Here is a 19,203-nt window from a genome sequence, read left to right on the forward strand (position 1 = left end):
GTGGGCACAGAGTGAGCTGAGGCTTGGGGCTGGTACTGCCCCTCGCCCCTCCACCCCTGCACTCCAGGGTGCACTCTGTTTTCCCCCCACCCTCTCCCTGCCTGCCCACCTGCCTGCCCAGGATGAGGGAAGAGAAAGTGTTGGGGAAAACCCCACCAGGAGTGCCTGCCAGCTGGCAGGCACTCCATGTCTTCCCCCAACACATCCTCAGCCCCCAGCCAGCTTCCCTCCCCAGCAGTGGTGGTGTGGTGGCAGCCACCACGTGTGAGCTTCTCCCCTCCCCAGCCAGGCAGCACATGTGTGGCCTGCAGAGGGGCATCACTGCCCTCACCCCCGCTCCCTTCCTGGGATGCACTCCTCCCCCATTTTCAATTTTCCCCCCACTTCCTTACTTTCCCCCCATCCCCCTACACACACCTACCTGCTGGTGTGTGTGTGTTTGTCTGTCTATCTGTGCCTGTGCCTGCAGGTGGGAGGCTGAGGGGGGCTGTCGTGGGGGGAGAAAGGGGTGCAACTTTTTATCAGAGAATTTGTGATTTTTTTTTTTTTTTTTTTATCAGGAAAACCAGCATCCCTGTTCATAAGAAAGTACTTAACAGGCAGTTTGGTTTATGTTTTAGAAGGTCACTCATTTGTTAGAAGCAGCATTATATCCACCCCCACACCTGAGGGGCCACATATGTAGATGGTATAAACTCATTATTCAAATGATTTCAGGTGAGATATGCTGACTTACCCCTTAGCTGTGGATCTGTCCCTAGATTTATTTATTTGTATTTGAATATCAACTGATTTTGACCATTTCAAGTTTTTCCATTAAAGAAACATCAAACAGGAGTCAGCTTTCCCTGGAGGAATCTGCCAGCTATATCCATTACTTTTTGCAAACAGAAACCTGAGTGGTCATGTAGTGCCTGAAGAGAAAACTTGTATCAGTACTGGACAGCCACTAACTAATTAGTTCAACTCCAGTAAAAAACATTTTCTAGTTTGGTTGGTTGGAGTTTTTTGACAATCTAATCTTTTATACCAAGCAGGCCATAAAAGCCATAGAGCCTGAAGCATTTATTTAATAGACAACTCACACACAGAGTAAATCTTTCACTTAAAGCACTGATGTTTTCTTCCTCAATTACAAGAATTTAAACAAAGCCTTCTGTCTTACTTAACAATGCTGTTTAATGAACAGTTGAGCTGAACTATTCTCTGGTATTCATAAAAAAATATTCCTATCTGCCTGTCATACATTATTCATGATGATAATAGGGGCATCTGAGGCAAGTTCCCAGTGAGGATAGTGAGACATGCAAGTGGGTAGAGAAAGGAACTTTTGCAGGAGATTACAGTATATCTGGCAAGGTATCCATATTTGTAGAATTTTAGTTGATTACTAACGCTATTTTAACTATATCAAAACTCATTTAACAGGAAAACATGTTAATAAAAAACTGTGGGCCAAGTTATGACCATTGCTATAAGCACTTAAAACTAAGGAGCTCACATTCTTTAAGTCTCATGGTAGTGCCCTGTCTGCTAAACCATACTATATATGTTGCACTAATACTTATACTTATTAGTATGACTACTTGTCATTACCATTAGAATTAGTATGAGATGCTATTTATTACTAGTGTGATAAGCCCCAGCACTGTAACTCATGTAACAAAAAGGTGGTCCCTGTCCCCAGGTGTGTACAGAAGTTACACTTTGCTTGGGTAAGCACCAGCCCAGCCTCACCCCCACCACCAGGCTGTCACAGAGAGGAGTGAAAAACCTCTATCTCCTCCCTGAGCAGATGTGGGGCGGAGGAGTGAATCCGCCCCTGCACTGCATGCTCCATGCTGGGTGGGAGCCGTTGAGTGGGGGCTTTTTTGTTCCAAAGAGCTGGGAGATGAGGCTAGACAGGACAGGGGATAGGGCCTGTGTGATTCAGAGATTCAGTTGATTCAGCAGCAGCCAAATCTCCAAATCAGATTTGGCTGAATCGATTCGGGGCAGTGATTCAAATCACCAAATTGAATCACTGTCTCCCTAATCAGCCAAATCTGAATCCAAAGCAAATACTAGCCACTTTATACAGGCCTATGAGGCAAGCAGGGGAGAGAAACAGAGCTCCCCGCCACACAGGTCCAGCCCAGCTACCCCTGCTGAGGTCTTATAGGGGAACCAAGCTGGGGGGGGCCTCTGTTTTTCTCCCTTGCCTCAGCTCTGCTGCCACTGTCAAGACACTCATGTGGGAGGCAAGGAAGAGAAGGGAGCCCCAGCCACCATGCAGGTCCAGCTTTGCTTCCCACAAAACCCCAGGAGTAGTAGCTCGGGGGGGGGGCATGTGTGGTGAGGGAGCTCCCTTATCCCACCCCCCCATGTAAGTATCTTGACAACCACAGAGACTGACACTCCTGAAAGGAAGGAAAACAGAGCCCACACCTGGTGAGTCAAGACTGGCTTCCCCTAAGATCCCAGCAGGGCTAGCTAGGCTGGGCCCATGAGGCAAGGAGATTTTGGTGTCCCCCCCACCACACCCCGTCACCACCCCAGGTCTGGGTGAGGCAACCTCTGCTGTTGTCAAGATGCTCGTGCAGGGAATGTGGGGAAGGGATTCCTGGCCCGGCTCCCCCCAAGACCAGCATCCCTCCCCTCTTTCAGCCCAATCACTAATGACAGTTGCTAGTTGGTAGGTGGGCAGGACTGGGGGGAGGGGCAGTTCAGAAGCCTCCTGGGGGGATGCTGGAGTGCCCCCCTCTGCTGGCTTAGGCCAGTGAAGGCAGGCTCTGAGCACCCCACCCCACTTCTAAGAGGTGAAAGCCTGCTGAGTTCAATGGTGCTCTAACTCATGGTGCTTTGTATAAAGTGCCACAGTTAAAGCATCTCCCCAACAGGCTACCTGAATTTCTGCACACCTATTTAAAGAACTGATATGGGAAGTAGTCCTGTTTTAACCAATGGGACTACTTGTAAAAAAAGGTGAGGTCTATTCTTAATACTTTTGCCAGGGTGGTAATGTCACCTCTTAGATGATGTGATATTTTTACATTTCTTCCAGGATAAATACAATAATATAATTTAAAAAGAAAATAGACCTCCCCCACCAGACAGCATTGAGGGGAACAACCCTGCACCACCACCCCCACTGCTCCAGAGCAGGCCAGGGGTATGTTGCTAGGGCAACGTGGGCTTGTAGCAGCAAGGAGCTTCCCTGCTCAGCCCTGTTCTTCCCTGCTGCACCCACTGATCTGTGGAGGCCCCAGGGGGAGGCCAGTAGGTCAGGGAGCCCAAGCCCACAGTGGAAAGCCTGCCTCTGCACCTGCCTCCACCCAACATGGAGACCTGTGGAGCACATTTCCACCTGGTCCCCTGGGAGTGTGTGCAGCAGCAGGAGCCAGCCCCAGCCCCTGTCCAAGCCCACAGTTGAAAGCCCACACCTGGCCCCCCACAGGCTTGGCTTTGGCCATGCCACCTATGGAGGAGGGGAGCTGGGCTCTGCAGTTGGGCTTCAGCAGCTGCCACCTCCCATGGGCAGCACCCAGAGCTCAGGCACTGCTGCAGGAGTCTGTGGACCTGGGTTCCTGGCCCTGTAGCTCTGGCCCTGTAGCCTCTGGCAAGGCTAGGAGGAAGGGGGCTGTGGGTAGAGGGCTAGGAGCAACAGTAGGGCTAGGGGGTTGTGGGCGGGGAATTAGAGGCACCAGCAGGGCTTGTGGGCTGTTGCTTGGGAGTGAAGTGCCGGGACTTGCATCCTGGTGAACTAAGAGGGGAGGGGAAGCTCTGATTTTCCATGATAAAAGCAAAATCAAATATCAAAATGTATAGGTACTTAGAATGTATTTTACTGGGGTGATTGAGGTACTGGTAGGCTTCCAAATTGCTTTAAAATTATAAATAGATCAATAAAACATTGTGTTCAATTGATACATTATATATATATATATATATATCGAGCCACTACCTCTTCATTGGGGGGGGGGGGGGGGGAGGAGTGCGCACACTCAGATACCTGCCTACAATCCTGGCTGTGCAGGGTAAGTTTCTTTCCATCTACTTTCTTTATGGCTGCCCGGAATTGGGGGTGCAGATTGAGACCCCCTCACAGTGCAGGAGGGAGTGGGGCAGAACCATTCACCCCTGCCCCACTCCCTCCTGAACTGTGGGTATTGTCCCATGACCCAGCCTGGATGGGGCCCCATTCAATGTGAATAGGGCCCCAGCCAGGTCATGGAATAATCAAACCCCAGCAGCTTGTCCAGGGCCACAGTGCAAAGGAGCCAAGGAGGGGGCACATGGACCCCCGATCTGTGCACAGGGCAAAAGCAGGCTGCAGCTGAGGGCTGGGATCTGCTTTCTGCCTCCACACCTTGCTACCATTGCTTTGAAAGTGGTGCAGCATAGCACCATGTGGGTTCTGCCACTGGGTGGGCTGGGCAGTGAGGTGGGTTAGTCCCAGTTCCATTGACTACCACCCCAAGTGCAGTACAGCTCCCCCCCCGCTGGTAACAGCCTGGCACTACCCTGGCCCCAGCCTGCAGCAGCAACCTGCCCTACCCGCGCTGCGCAGATCCAGGGACATGCACGGGGGCCCCGTGCCTCCTGGGACGTGTGCAGCAGCGGGAGCCATCTCCTCTCCCCATGGCCCCCAGACAAGCCGAAGCTTCTTCCCACCCCCTCCCTGCCCATGCAGGGCCTGGCAGGGCAGGCACAGGGGTCCTGGGGCCTCCATCCCCTTTAGCCTAATGGCATAGATGAGCCTGGCCCTGGCCCGGGCCCCCCTGGGTGATGCAGGGCCAGGGGCCACGGCTGGGGCAGGGAGGCAGTCATGGCTGGTGAGGGTCTGGGGGGCAGTGGATTTGTTGGCGCGGGGGATACCGGCACTGGTGCTGGGCAATGACCCCAGGCATGGGGGAAGGGGCAGACACACGGGGACAGTGGGATCCAGCCCCGAGCCTGGCTCGGCTCCCTCCCTCCTGACCCCTGCCCAGCCCCAGCCCCAGTCCCCTCCCCTGCCCCTTCTCTGGAAGGCTTTCCCACCAGGGGGGAGGGGGTGTGTGTCCATGTGCGTACACGCTCACCCCCCACCCCAACATTTTTTCTCCCTCTGCCTATGAGTGACATTTCACTTTAATTGTGGATTGAGGGGTGGGGGGTCATTATCAGAGAATTTGTGATTTTTTTTCTTAAATCAGAGAAAACTATGATCTCTAATCCTCACTATTTGGTAAAGATAATACTTTGCAACTGGGGCAGATTAACTTGACACAGCTAATAGTTACTATTCCATTAATTTCTAAGTAGTAACCGCCATGCACTCCAGTTAGTCACATTAAGAGATTAATCTTTTCCAGCATCATTAAACTAATTCCCACAGTAACTCACACAATCATGTCATGCATACTGTGAGTTTCTGCAAGGGAGGAGAATAAGCTACTCAGCAACAAATCTTGTAAATCTAATATTAAAATACTAGAAAAGAAAACAATAATGTTTCTTTCTTCAGTGATACAAAGATTAAAGCATCACATTTAGGGATATTCATAGCAAACATCCTAACACCAAAAGAGACAGGAAAGATGTAGATACTTGCTAAAGCAGGACTTTTCTCGAAAGTATACTTTCTAGGTAAATTGCTAGTGACCAAAATATCATACCTTGCATTATTCTATTAATTTTAAAATTCAACAAAAATACCAATGCACTTTGCAAAATCATGGCAGAATCATCAAATTAAAAACCTAAATGGCTAATAGAATACAAACTCTGTTGAAAAGGACAAAATAAGATATTTAAAACCTTACAGTGGAACACTGATGATCAATTGGCAGAAGTGACTCACTTAGAGTTCTGTTGAAAAAACGATGAAAAAATTGTCAAAAGACGATATTAAGGAACAAAGAAGATGATGGGGGAACTTCTATGAGGTTTGCCTCTAAGTGATCTGTTGTGTTCATCTCCATGATATCTGAGTTTTTGTTGGTTCTGCATTTCCTTGATACTGCACTGACCAAAAATAGTGTCATTTATTCAAATAAGTGAACATGTGTCCTTGAAAATATAAAGGTGTTATAGTAAAGTAGTATTCCCAAATCAAGCTTTTAAATATTTGGTTAGTTCTTTAAAACATTTTAAGAAAGAGAGAAGAGATTGCTTTAAAAATCATTAGAGTCCTTTTACTTCCTTTCTGCTTTTTGAGACACATATGTTTAAACTTTTTTTCACAAGACTGAGAACTAGAAATGTACTACTTAAATGTAATGAATACATAAACAAACATGACATTCCCAGGCAGCCTCATGACTCAAGGAGGTCAGGCTTGAAAGAAATATGGAAAGACTCACAACTAAACCACAAGAACAGAAATGCAGAATAAATTTGACCTAAGCCCACAAAGCATAAATGGTCTACCTAAACTGACAAAGAAGTAAAGGGCCACATGCATGTTTACAACTGAAGGATCTTATCCCCCAAAAAAGTTTTTTGTATGTCTTTTTGTCTCAGACCAACACAACTACCAAGTACACACCTGAAACATGGAAGATGCCGAATTTTAGCCAATTTTGTATTTTAAACTTTGTTGCAGAACAACAAGGACATTTTTTTACCTCCCTGCCTGCCATCTGACACCTCCAGGGAAGGAATTCTACCTGATCAACACATCAAAGAGCTACTTAACACACTCTCATGGGCCCAGAGGGACAGCTTTCCATCTTCAGCTCCCTCTGTACAAAAATGAAGTTTATTTCCTACCTATGGGGACCTTTTACCACCTTGTACCATCTATACTTTTCCCAGAGCCTGACAAAGGGACTTTGATCCCAAACGCTTGCAGAAAAGGACAATTTTCTTGCCATTTTCCAGTTGGTCTAATAAAAAGTATCATTTTGGAACTAAGAGTTCTAGTTTTTTGTATGTCTTATCCCCAAAAAGGCACTTGTAAGCCTCTTCAGAGAAAGGCCCTACATTTCAGGGATCTGAGATATGGGGTTTCAGCATCTCTAAAGTTATTACATATTGAAACTTGAAATCCAACAGCTTCCTTTTTTTTTCTGCTAAATATGGAAATATCTGTCAATTCACAAACTAAATACACTGCTCTGGATGCTACATGCCTTATTCCAGTCATTCAGTATTTCAAATCCACTTTCCTGGCATTAGTCAGCCATTGCACGCATAACACTCCTATTCTTAAATCTTTTTACTGACTCTTCCTAAAATATTGCATGGCATTTGAGGTTTTACTAGTCGCTATAAAACCATTAATCATAGAGAGCTGGTTTATCCTACAGTCATATCGTATCCACCCCCAAGACATTCACCCACATACGCATCTCTTCTTTATCACATCATAAATTTAAGCCCTTCCACAGCTGTGATTTAACTAGCTATGCTCCACATCTGCAGATTCAGCTGAGGTTGACTACTGCATGATTTTGTCCATGTAACAGTGCAAAATGCAGAGTTCAAGGAGGTTAAAACACTGATTAGCTTGTACCTTGTATCAATTCTTCTTCATTATAATTTCTCTTTCAATATAGGTGAAGAGTGCTGGGTCAGTGCATATTGCACTTTATTGTATGGTGTGATTTATACTGTGAATTTGCTGATTTGAAAAAGGGAAATGAAAGACAGGATGGCTCCAATGACTGCCATAGGATTTGGTTCCTCAACTCTAGTCCAGAATAGTAATGAGTAATACCACGACCATATGGCAAATATTTGTGACCGACAGTGAAATGGGACAATGGCTTTAGATTTGTTCCAGAACTGAGACCCTAGGGTACCTGCAGATGTGCCAGGAGGCTGCTCCAATGTGCTGTAATTACAGCGCACCGGAGCAGACTCGATTGAGTCTGCTGGAGCATGCTAATTAGCATGCTCTAGCCAACCTCCATGGCTTGTGTATCAGTGTTCCCATGCTTCAAAATGGCAGCAGGGGTGCTTTAACTAAAGCTCATTCAACACTGCCAGAGCTTTAATTAGAGCGGCTCTCAGAGCCACTTTAATTAATGTCCTGTCCCCGCTACCCCTGGAGCACATGTAAAAATGCCCCTAATTACCAGGAAGAGACTTAATTGTTGGCAATCTCATTAGAGGCCTAATATTAATAGAAGCCTAGACTGAAATGCAGCATCCCAAACCAAACAAAGAAAAGCATGAATTACACGTGCCCCCAGTGGCTGGGGGGACATGGTGGCGGCGGGAGCATGGCGGCGGTGGTGGGAACATGGTGGCAGTAAGCAGGGAGCTCCTGCAGATCCTGCCAGTGCTGTCAGTGGCAGGGCAGGGGTGGCAAACACTGACCAAGTGTCAGTGACCACTCACAGACACCGTTGGCAGTGACCAGTGGGGATCACTGACCACCCGCAGACACCACCAGTGGTGTTGGCAGGGGGTGGGTGGCAAGCGGCGACCACCCACAAGCACCCTCAACAGTGCTGGTGGTGCCTTTTTGTAGGGGGTGCACCACCACGCTCAGGGGATGCATGTGCATTCATGTGTACCTGCTACGCATTGCCCCTGAAGAAAAGTAGAAATGCAACAACTGAAAGATTTCATGCTGATAAATAAAGGATCACACTCTTCAAAGCAGGTAGGATGAGCAAATACTTAACCAATATTAAATTACATTATAGTACCAGGCTGCCTGGTATAAGTGTTTCAGGGAAATAAGTGCAAGCAAGGAGGTAAAGTGTGCAGAATGACTAAGGAAGAAAGTATCTATGAAGAAACATAATTAGGGGACAATTCAAATACATATTCAGCACTTATTTTGGCAACCATGACAGAGTACAATATGTCAGTCCTGCACTTACTACATAAAATCTGATAGTCTTAAAAGTCAACAAATGAGTCAAAGAAACACCTACTATTTCAAGCAGTTATTTTAATGTATCATACATACACCAACCAAAGCTTGAAGTGTGATAAAAATATTTTTCAGATTTTATATCATGGAAATTATATAACATACCCAATTAAGTAAAGTTTCTTCCTATTGTGCCTACTACTATGTCACTGAAATGTCAAGAACACAAGAGCAGCCAGCTTACCCCCACCCCCTTCAATATTTCTGTGTAGTTAATTCCAACTAGGTAGAGATAGAAGGAAGTACAGATGTAGGTGGAGATGAACAAAAGGAAAATTAAGTTGTATATAACCATTTCACAACAAGGTTCTGTTCTGGTTTTGTTCTCATTTTATCCACAATCGCACATTTCTCCTTAATCCCAAAATATTAACATTGAAAAAAATATGATCCTTAAAAGTGTATGTGTAATTTGGAGGTCAGCTTTTTCAGAATGGGTTATGGGTTTTGTGTGCCTCTGGTTCTACATTACAAAAATGAGGCACCTCAGACCTAATTGTCACAGCTCACATTGCTGACTTCCTGCTGTTTTCAGCTGGAGCTGAGTGCTCAAGAAATTTGGAAATCAGTCTTAAACTGAAAACTCAGAAATTGAGGTACCTCAAATTGGCAGTTACTTTTGGAAAAGTATGCTGTGTTTGCCTAGCGCGCACACATTCTCCCCAGTTAGATTTTAATGTTTCTAATTGCCAGCTGGTATTATATGTAATTTCCTTTTTCCAAATGAACTACATTTATTTTAGAAAAGCTTGTCCTAACATCTCAATAAGAGATAATAATACAAGGAAAAAGCCCAATTCTACTCTCACTAAGTAGGATCATGATTTAAATGAATGCCGTGTAGATATCTATTTAAAAATTAGCAACTCAAAGAACAGCTCTGTTCCTCAATAAAACCTAAAGAATGAAAAAAATATGGGTTTTGTAGTGAAGGATTCACATCCACATTTTTCAGGAGCTCTCTTAGGACTTCTGGTATTTCATCAGTATGGCTAATTCTGCCTAATGACACAAAAAAAGAGGGGTCACTTTTAGAATCCATCATATATGATGTAGTCAGCACCAGTACCATAATGTAGCAATTCTTTAGACTCATACTTATATGATGCTTGATCCCCAGGTCTAGCTGACGGCTAACAACAAATTAAACTACAATACTTGGCCATATGAAAAACGTAAATACTGTCTCTGTATGAATGTCTTATATTTTTATCTTCCCTTACCTCATCAGCGGGCAATTCAGACAGCGGGAAAAAGGGGTATTGGGCTGGAAGTCAGATGCTTGGATACCTATCTTAGGTCTTTCACTTCTTTAGTCAAGCCACTTAACAAACAAGGATCAATGAAGTCCAGCTACGTAGAATGTTTTGTTATCAGTAGATGATGACATCCACTATGATAAATATTATTAGGATGAAGATATAAATGATTGGAAGGAAAGTTATGAAGGTAAATGTTACTGTGTCCTGCTGATTTTCCAATAGATCTGTTATCCAAGATGTCTTTATGTCTTAACAAAAACTATCAAAACAAAAACAAACAAAAAGGGCTGATTTATATTGGTGTGGAGATTTTCTGCATATTGCATGTAAAGCAACATTAAATAAGGCTTATAAACTTGAAATTATTATTTCTCAGTTACTTGTTCTCAGCTGAAAGTTGCATGCAATCCAAACTAGAATGATAATAAATGGAAATCTAGGACATCAGTTATTACATTTTGAATTACCCTACACAAACAGCACAAGAAAGTAAGGAAAAATAAGCCCTCTTCTTTCTTCTGCGTAGTTACATTAGGTGTTTTGATTGTGGCTTCCGTGCAAGTAAAGAGAAGGAACTGCATATCTACTACATGCTCTCCTATCAACAGATGTGTTGACAGATCCAACTCGCACACAATACAAGCAAGGCAAGAAGAAGAAAGCACCTTGCAAATGGGTGCACTAACTAATTCCAAATCACAGAAGTAATTCCTTGCAAGTAAGAATCACAAACATCTTGTCCTGGAATTCATTTTAGGGCTTTGCAGTGCTCTGACATCCCATATTAATGGGTAAGCTGAATGGCTTAAGCAAACCCCAAAAGAACAGGCATCCTGTGGTGTGATTCAAAAGCAATGACGAGCAGGCTTTGTCTGTATATTGTATTCTCATTTCTCATTCTTTTCAGCTGAGGGGAGGATTCTTATTATTGAAATGCTTCTCAGAAGTGTGTCTTGAGGAGGAATTTGAATGGAAAGCGAATGGTCGTTTGGTACACAACTTACTAATTAACTCATCATGATGCTAACGCATTCACAAAAGTTCATGAAAACAGAAAGGACTGAGCTATTTGAATTCTTTTTTACAATGCATTAGATTTTGCTTCATTTTTAATGCACAGAATATAGTAAATCTTGTGTATGCCTAGATAAACCAAGTGATATAAATCAAGACACTGTTTGCACTTATGCTAAAAAAACAAACAGAATGTGCAGGGGTGGATTTTGAGGTTAGTCCTTATCACAGTGCAGATGTATGATACTTTAAGAAAATACAGTGTATGTTAATGGCTTTGTGTTAGCTGAGTGGGAATATCTGTGTTATAAATATGGCCATGTGTAGACATGTTTTATTTGTTTACACTAATAGAATACACCTGTTATCATGTCTTTATGATGTACATAGTTTGCTGTGTGAATGGAAAAATAACACTAATCAGTCAGTCAGTCACTGATGTCATCACAAGTAAACACAGTGGAGAGCAGGAAGCAGATTCAGGCAGATTTGGACAGGTTGAGAATGTGGGCAGGACAGAACAGGATGCAGTTTAACAAAGATAAGTGCAAAGTGCTGCACGTAGGGAGAAAGAATCACCAACACACCTTCAGACTTTCTAAGCAGCACAGCAACAGAAAATGATCTCATAGTCATACTCGACTCCAAAATGAACATGAGTCGTCAATGTGATGAAGTGATAAGTAAAGCCAACTGCACTTTTTCATGCATTAGAAGGTGCATCACGAACAGGTCTAAGGAGGTGATACTTCCCCTCTATGTGGCATTGGTAAGATTGCAGCTGGAGTACTGTGTCCAGTTCTGGGTATGACACTTCAAGAGGGATGCGGATAACCTTGAGATGATCCAGAGGAGGGCTACTCATATAGTTAAGGGCCTGCAGGGAAGATCCTACAAGGAGAGACTGAGGGACCTGAATCTCTTCAGTCTCCACAAAAGAAGGCTGAGAGGGGCCTCAGCCTTGTGGCCATCTACAAATTCATTGGGGGGCAGCAAGGAATAGGGGACACTCTGTTTACCAGGGCACCCCCTGGGGTTACTAGGAAAAATGGCCATAAACTGACAGAGCGCAGATTAGGATTAGACATTAGGAAAAAAATCTTTACAGTGAGGGTTGCCAAAATCTGAAATGGGCTTCCAAGGAAGGTGGTGCTCTCCCACACCTTGGAGGTCTTTAAGAGGAGACTAGACAAGCACTTAGCTGGGCTCACCTGACCCCAGTGCTCTTTCCTGCCCTGGGCGGGGTGTCAAACTCGATGATCTACTTAGGTGCCTTCTGACCCTAAAAATCTATGACAGAGTAGGCAGTATGCCTTTCACTGAATCTGGATAAGGGCCATTAGTACCCTCCATCTTCATATAAATGCAGATATGGTCACTGAGGACACATTCATCTCTCTTTTATTTCCATAACTTTGCATTTGATGGTGAATGGAGTTTCCCTCCTTGCACTTGCTCTACCTGCATAACCATCACACAGCAGTTGAAGGACTGCTACTGAGGTGCTCTCTGTTGACAACGATTTGCCAAAAAGAAACAGTGTAGAGGCTAACAGTAGGCAGCGCCTTGTCTTCATGCTTATCTATCAGTTTGCTAAGAATGTAATGCATTGCTCACAAGAAGTGCATGCTGTGCTGCTTTCTGCCAACCAGATCAATGGGAAGGTCCTGAGAGGCTCATTCTACCTCTATTTTTCCCCTTTGGGTAGTATAAATCTTTTCCTATGGTCTATAGCTAAATACCACAATTCAGGCCTTGATGAATGTAATTAGATTGTTCAGATAAAATTGGTCAGCGAATACACTTAAAGCTTATTCACCAAGCTTTAAATATACTATTTAATAGGCTTGTCTATTACACTCATGCTAAAGAAAATAGAATATGAAGGAGTCATGCTAGAGTTTGATCACAATGTAGATGCTTTAAGATGACACATGGCTTTAAGACGACACGTGGTACATTCATGGCTTTACTAATGAATCCTCCTTACTTTAGAAGAAAGAAGCATGTCCAAAATCATTCATTAATTTTCAATAAAATTCATAGCTAATATCAACTGATTTGATTAAACTTTTCTATAGCAAAGTAGATTGACTTTCCTGCATTAACAATAAATGTCTCAGTCATAAGAAAACTCAGAAGTTCCTCTCATTGCCTTATTCTACACTATATTCTAGCTCAATGATACTATGTTTAAATCCAGTTTGCTAATTGTGAGCAAATTCTTGAAAAATAAGTCATGAACCTATGTTGTACTGTTGAATATGCATTAAGATATAGAAATAAAGGGGCTTTCCTATTTGTCTGTACTATTAAGTTTGACTGGGCATAGAATCATAGTTTCAATCAGATTAGGTGAATTCGAATTCTGCTCATATCATAGAATCATAGAAAATGAGGGTTGGAAGGGACCTCAGGAGGTCATCTAGTCCACCCCCCTGCACAAAGCAGGACCATCCTCAACCAGATCATCCCAGGCAAAGTGTTATCTATCTGGGTGTTGAAAACCTGCAAGAATGGAGCTTCCACCACCTCCCTGGGTAACCTGTTCCAATGTTTTACTACCCTCCTGGTGCAAAACTTCTTCCTAATATCTAACCTAAACTTCCCTTGCTGCAACTTGAGACCATCGCTCCTTGTTCTGTCGTCTGCCACCACTGAGAAAAATCTAGCTCCATCCTCTTTTAACCCCGCTTCAGGTAGTTGAAAGCTGCTATTAAGTCCCCTCTTCTCTAGACTAAATAAGCCCAGTTCCCTCAGTCTTTCCTCATAAGTCATGTCCCCCAGACCCTTCACCATTTCTGTCACTAGGCAGTCAGCCCCCATCTGTACTGGTGCATGGGATTGTTCCATCCTAAGTGCAGGACTTTGCACTTGTCCTTGCTGAACCTCATGAAATTCTTTTGGCCTAATCCTCCAATTTGTCTAGGTTACTCTCAATTGTAGCCCTACCCTCTACTCCCCAACTACAAATTCATAATTTCTACTGTTCAGCTACAAATTCATCATTCCTTTTTTTCACCTATAGAATAAAGTGGATATTATTAACCTAAACCCATCTCCAGCTCTCAGCTTCAGCATTTCTGAATTTCTGTTAAGATACCTCCCACCTGTGTTAGCTTTGCTCACTGTCCCATCCTCCAGTCACTGACCCATTTTGCTGTTCTACAGTCTGTGTTTGAACATACTCCAGTTCACTCCTTTTGATTTGCTACATGGCATATTGTCCTTCAGTGCTCACACTATTTCTACCTAAAATGGTATTTAAGTTACATTATATCTGAACTGGCTTTCCCCATTGAGAAACATTGGAATAGAAGGAAGAAGAGAGGATCAATGCCAAAATGAACTCGTACTACTCTTTTTAGTTCAACAGGTGTAATTCTGATGAAAATGTGCTGCTAGTGACCTTCATGATGATCTCATACTATTACAAAACAGCTGAAAAATGAAAGTTAATAGTGGCACAGCCAGCTTTTGTTGTATCGTAGATTTTTTTTGTGAGCTTGATAGGGAAGAATGAGCATTTTTAGCCACCCTAATCATACTATATAAAAATCACCTATACTTCCAGGTTGAAAGAGTGAATGATGGTGCCAAGATGCCTCCTAGCCAGGGACTTCCAACATTTTCAATCCCTCTATCAAAAGAAATGGAAAAGAAAATTTTGCAATATATTTTCTACAGATGTGGGAAATACATTATAAATACAGGTTACATACAGAAACCAGAATGATATATTTTTTTACTTCTATGTCACTGCAAAAATATCACTACTCTTTATAAAGGTGGTATATGTTACTACCAATACTTTGAATAAATCGTGTTGTCCTACTCACTTTATGAAGGTAAAACAGACTAAATCCCAACAGATGTTGTGATGCTTTTGTCCCTCTTTTGCTGCTTTTCTCAGTTGCCAGTAGTAGCTAAAGCAGGACAACATCAGCACCTACAGGACAACTGCCTGTAGGTGCTGATGTGGGGGGTGGAAAAGGCAAAAAACCAGCAGCTATTGCCAGCAGCCATATGTTTCTGAGTGTGGTGGCAACTACAAGTTGCTGCTTCTGCTTTCCCCTGGGTGACTAGCTGCATCCCTACACTGCTGGTGGCTAGTAACCAGAATGTGAACTTCATAATGCACAGAAGTTCAGTGTTTGGATCCACAATGCATTATTGGGTCCAATGTTATGTAACATCAGTGTGGCAATACCTTCCTTATATGAATTAATTGCCACTCTTATATTCAAACATAAATTAAGGGAAAAGTAGTGAAATATTTCTCTTTTTTCAAACAATGAACATTTCAGCAGATATTTCTTGACCATCTCCAATACGCACTTTATCTGGCAAATAATGTCTCCATTCTATTACTGAAAAATGTAAAGCTTTATATTTCGAGGTAACTCTAAAATTAATCATCTAACAGAGAGAGGTCATGAGTTAGAAGCAGAATGTGCTTGGGGCAAAGTAAAGATATATGCCCCCAAACTTTTAAAGAAGTCACGTATCTGAAGTAGAAGCTAGAATGGACTGAGCTCAAAGGAGGCTTAAGTGATCAACGTGTGGAACATTCCAGAAGCAATAAAAGAAACATTTAGAGGGAAGCAAAGATTGCAGCGTAAAAGTGCTAGACAGGGGTGTATATAAGACATTCCTTGAGGGGAATAACCACACAAAAAGATCTCAGAGATGGGGACTGAGGTAAGTAGAGTTTCATAATATATTCAACAAAGAATAATACAAGCCACAGAAAGTCATACCGAGGTAAAAAGCCTCCCTTAGCTGGAGGTAATTATTAGGAACCAGTGAATAGATAACTTAAGGAGGGAATTTTTCACCTCTCCACTGTAACAATAACACAAAATTGATAGATCACCTAAACGGGTAATGTACTCTCATTTAGATTTAAAATAAAAAATCATATATCATGCCTCACAATATTTGTGCAAATGCAAGGTTTCTCAGGCAGCCACGGATGGAAAGATTAGTCCTTCATCACAGAGCCCACATCACAGAGCCCACATTGTGCATAACTGACAGCTACAAAGCTGAAAGATGGATGATCACAGATTCAAATCCAGACCAGGTAGTGATGGAAAGTTGATACCATTGGATCCTACTAGCCTGATTTGAATTAGTCCAGTTTCATTGTACAAGTGGTCCAATAAAATGAAATAGCTATTACACCCTTCATTAACTGGGAGACTTATTCATAGTCTCATCAGAGAAGTCAAGGACTTGATGGGCACTAAGGGCATTTATACACATGCTCTGGAAGTGGAGGGGGGGAGGGGGCTTTAATTAGAGTGGCTCAGAGCCACTTTAATTAAAGCACCCAGAGCATCAAATGCATCAGCATCCCTGCACTAAAAAATGGTGGCTAGGCACTTTAACTAAAACTCATTGCACGAGCTTTAGTTAAAGTACCCCCGCTGCCACTTTTCAGCATGGGGATGCTGATACACATGATGCTAGTGTCTGCTGGAGCATGTTAATTACCATGCTCTAGGAGACTTGATTAATCAAGTCTGCTCCAATGCTGTGTAATTACAGTGCATCAGAGCAGCGTAGCTCCAAAAGATCCTAGTCCGGATAGCTCTAAAAATAAAGAGGATCTTTGCAGTGAATCTAGTACCTAATTATTTCAGGCCTGAAGTGTAAAATGTGCCTACCAAGTTAGGATAAAAACAGCTGTTTGGGTAAGATGTGTGAAAATTCCTTATGAATTTATCCTGAATCCCATCCACTAATAAATCCATTTTTTTATTTGTGGCTAAAGAGCTAGCCAGTGAATGTCAAAGTTAATATGCTATGTGTGCCTAAATCTCTTATGCACTTCAAAAATCTCCCTCACAATTAATAGATAAAATACAGAACATTATAAGTATCTGTATGTTTTGTCATAATGTGTCCAGTTTTGGAATTTCTCTAGAAAAAAATCCTCTTTTAGGGGGAAAAGGATACAGTGGAATTACCTGGTTACTGGTTTTGGTACATTTTGCTTATATTACTCACTGTTTTCAGGGTTATGACTTAATCCTACAAGGTACTGAGGTCAGACCCCAGTTTCATAATTTATTTTATTATGTGGTTAACTCCAAGCAAATGCTATGCTTATATCCCTGCAGGATTGAGCCATGATTCAACCCTTGTCTTCCAATCTGTTGTTTGTAGACACAAAATCTCTATTTAAGAAACACAGACATCCCAATTTATTTTATTGCTTGGTATGCTTGCTGTTAATTGAACTGAAAATTCCTAATAAGAGTACGTGCCATTTATGGTTATAAATTTTATTTTTAACTTTCCATCATTAATGAAATATTTTCATTATTATTATTATTATTATTATTATACAAGAAAACTGAGAACAGCACACAGGTAATTTAATTACAGATAACAAATACTTCTAATTCTTTGATTTGAATGAATATCACAGTAAATTGTGCATTTAAATCACTTTTATTTTTTATCTGTACTAGAGAGTAAAAAGTTTGGCATTAGATTGTTGAACTCCAAAACTCAGCATTGGTTTTACATGCATTGTACCTCTTCATTTTCATTAGTAAATGCTATAATTAAGGCTGAAAAACATGTTCTCCAGTTTTCATATTCATAACTCTCTTAAAAGTTTCATTTTGGAATAAAATTTCTCATTCTTTGTCTCTGGCCAACAGTGAATTTTATTGGGAAGTGGAATAAAATCCACTTGTAATGTCTGTGATGTTTTAAAATGCCATGTTTTCATTTCAAAATCAAAGCCATACTTTTTTACACACAAACAATAGGCACAAGTACATCAATGGCCAAAGTTTGAAATATATATAGATATTAACTGAAACATAATGAGGAACTGGCTATTTATCTTGTGTGGAAATAACCTTTTTCTGAAGGATAGGGGTGGGTTGGAGGCAGTTGTTGGAGAGAAGGAGATGGACAATGTCCACCAAATCTGCAAGAGTAACTATAGTATGTGTGGAAATCCTAGCTAATTGTACAACCAATGGGATATAATAGAGGCAGCCAGAGTGGTTTTACAAACCACCAGGCTGTATGCAGGATTTCTTCTTGTAGCATTACCCATATAAGACACCTTGAATAAGGTGGTTATTCTCATTGTACATGGTGGTTAAGTATTTTGCTGCAACTGTTTAGGATAACTTAATCTCATGTATTTCCTTATTAAAATCTGAAAACCATTAAGTACAAAACTGCTGTCTTCAAGTCCTTAAAAGCATAATCAGGGTTTTTAACCTTTCCTTTAGAAACCATGTTAAAAAAAACCCAAACCCGAAAAAACTACTAATGTAAGGCTAGTTTAAGCTCTTTGTAACAGGGGCCATCTCTCCCAAGTGTACCATAGCCCAAAGCACAACTGGGCCTAATTCATAAGCAGAGTCTTCTGGCACAACTGAAGGACAGGTTAGCATTTGTTTTCCAGCTTTGCAAAATATCTCATCACTAAAAATCTCCAGAACCTCCAATAACCCAAGCCTACAAAAAGTAGTTCCAAATGCAAAAAAACAAGCAACAACAAGCCCCGACCCACACAGCCTCATACCTAATGGGGACAAAAAGCAGAATCTTTGTTTTTACACAGAAATGAATAGAGTGGCTTTGGAAATATTTCTGTTTTTCAAAGCCGATGCATGTGTTGGTTCTGTTTTCTTATAGAATTCAGCACACTAGCCAAACTCCTCAACTTTCCTTCCAAAACTTTTTTTCTTGTCTCATGTCCTGTCAGTACTGATATAATCTTCATCCTGTCTTGCACTACAATACCAAACTTTCTTTGTCTCTCATATTTGCCCTACATATACATGACATTCTTACTTCTTGTAGATCAGTATGTCTTATCAGGAGTTGTGTAGAGCACGTCCATAGGCTGGATTGGGTCCATGAACCTCCTTGCTCCCCCACCCCTGCCGCTCCTGCCTCCCCCACCAACACTCGCACACAAGCATGCACATGCCCTATCTAGCACCTGCAGGACATTCTCTGGGATGCTGTATGCTCCAGCCAGCCTGGAAATATGCCATATGGTAGCTGCCCCTGCCAGTTCAGGACTGCACTGCA

The 19,203-nt window shown here is 42.3% G+C and overlaps 1 protein-coding gene across 1 annotated transcript in view; it reads right to left on the minus strand.

The window, feature by feature from the left end:
* GABRG2 (gamma-aminobutyric acid type A receptor gamma2 subunit) overlaps positions 1–19,203 on the minus strand; it is a 127,573-nt gene that overhangs the window by 91,716 nt on the left and 16,654 nt on the right. The window lies entirely within an intron of this gene.

Source organism: Alligator sinensis, unplaced genomic scaffold (genome assembly GCF_000455745.1).
Source record: "Alligator sinensis unplaced genomic scaffold, ASM45574v1 scaffold530_1, whole genome shotgun sequence".
NCBI classification, from domain to species: domain Eukaryota; kingdom Metazoa; phylum Chordata; order Crocodylia; family Alligatoridae; genus Alligator; species Alligator sinensis.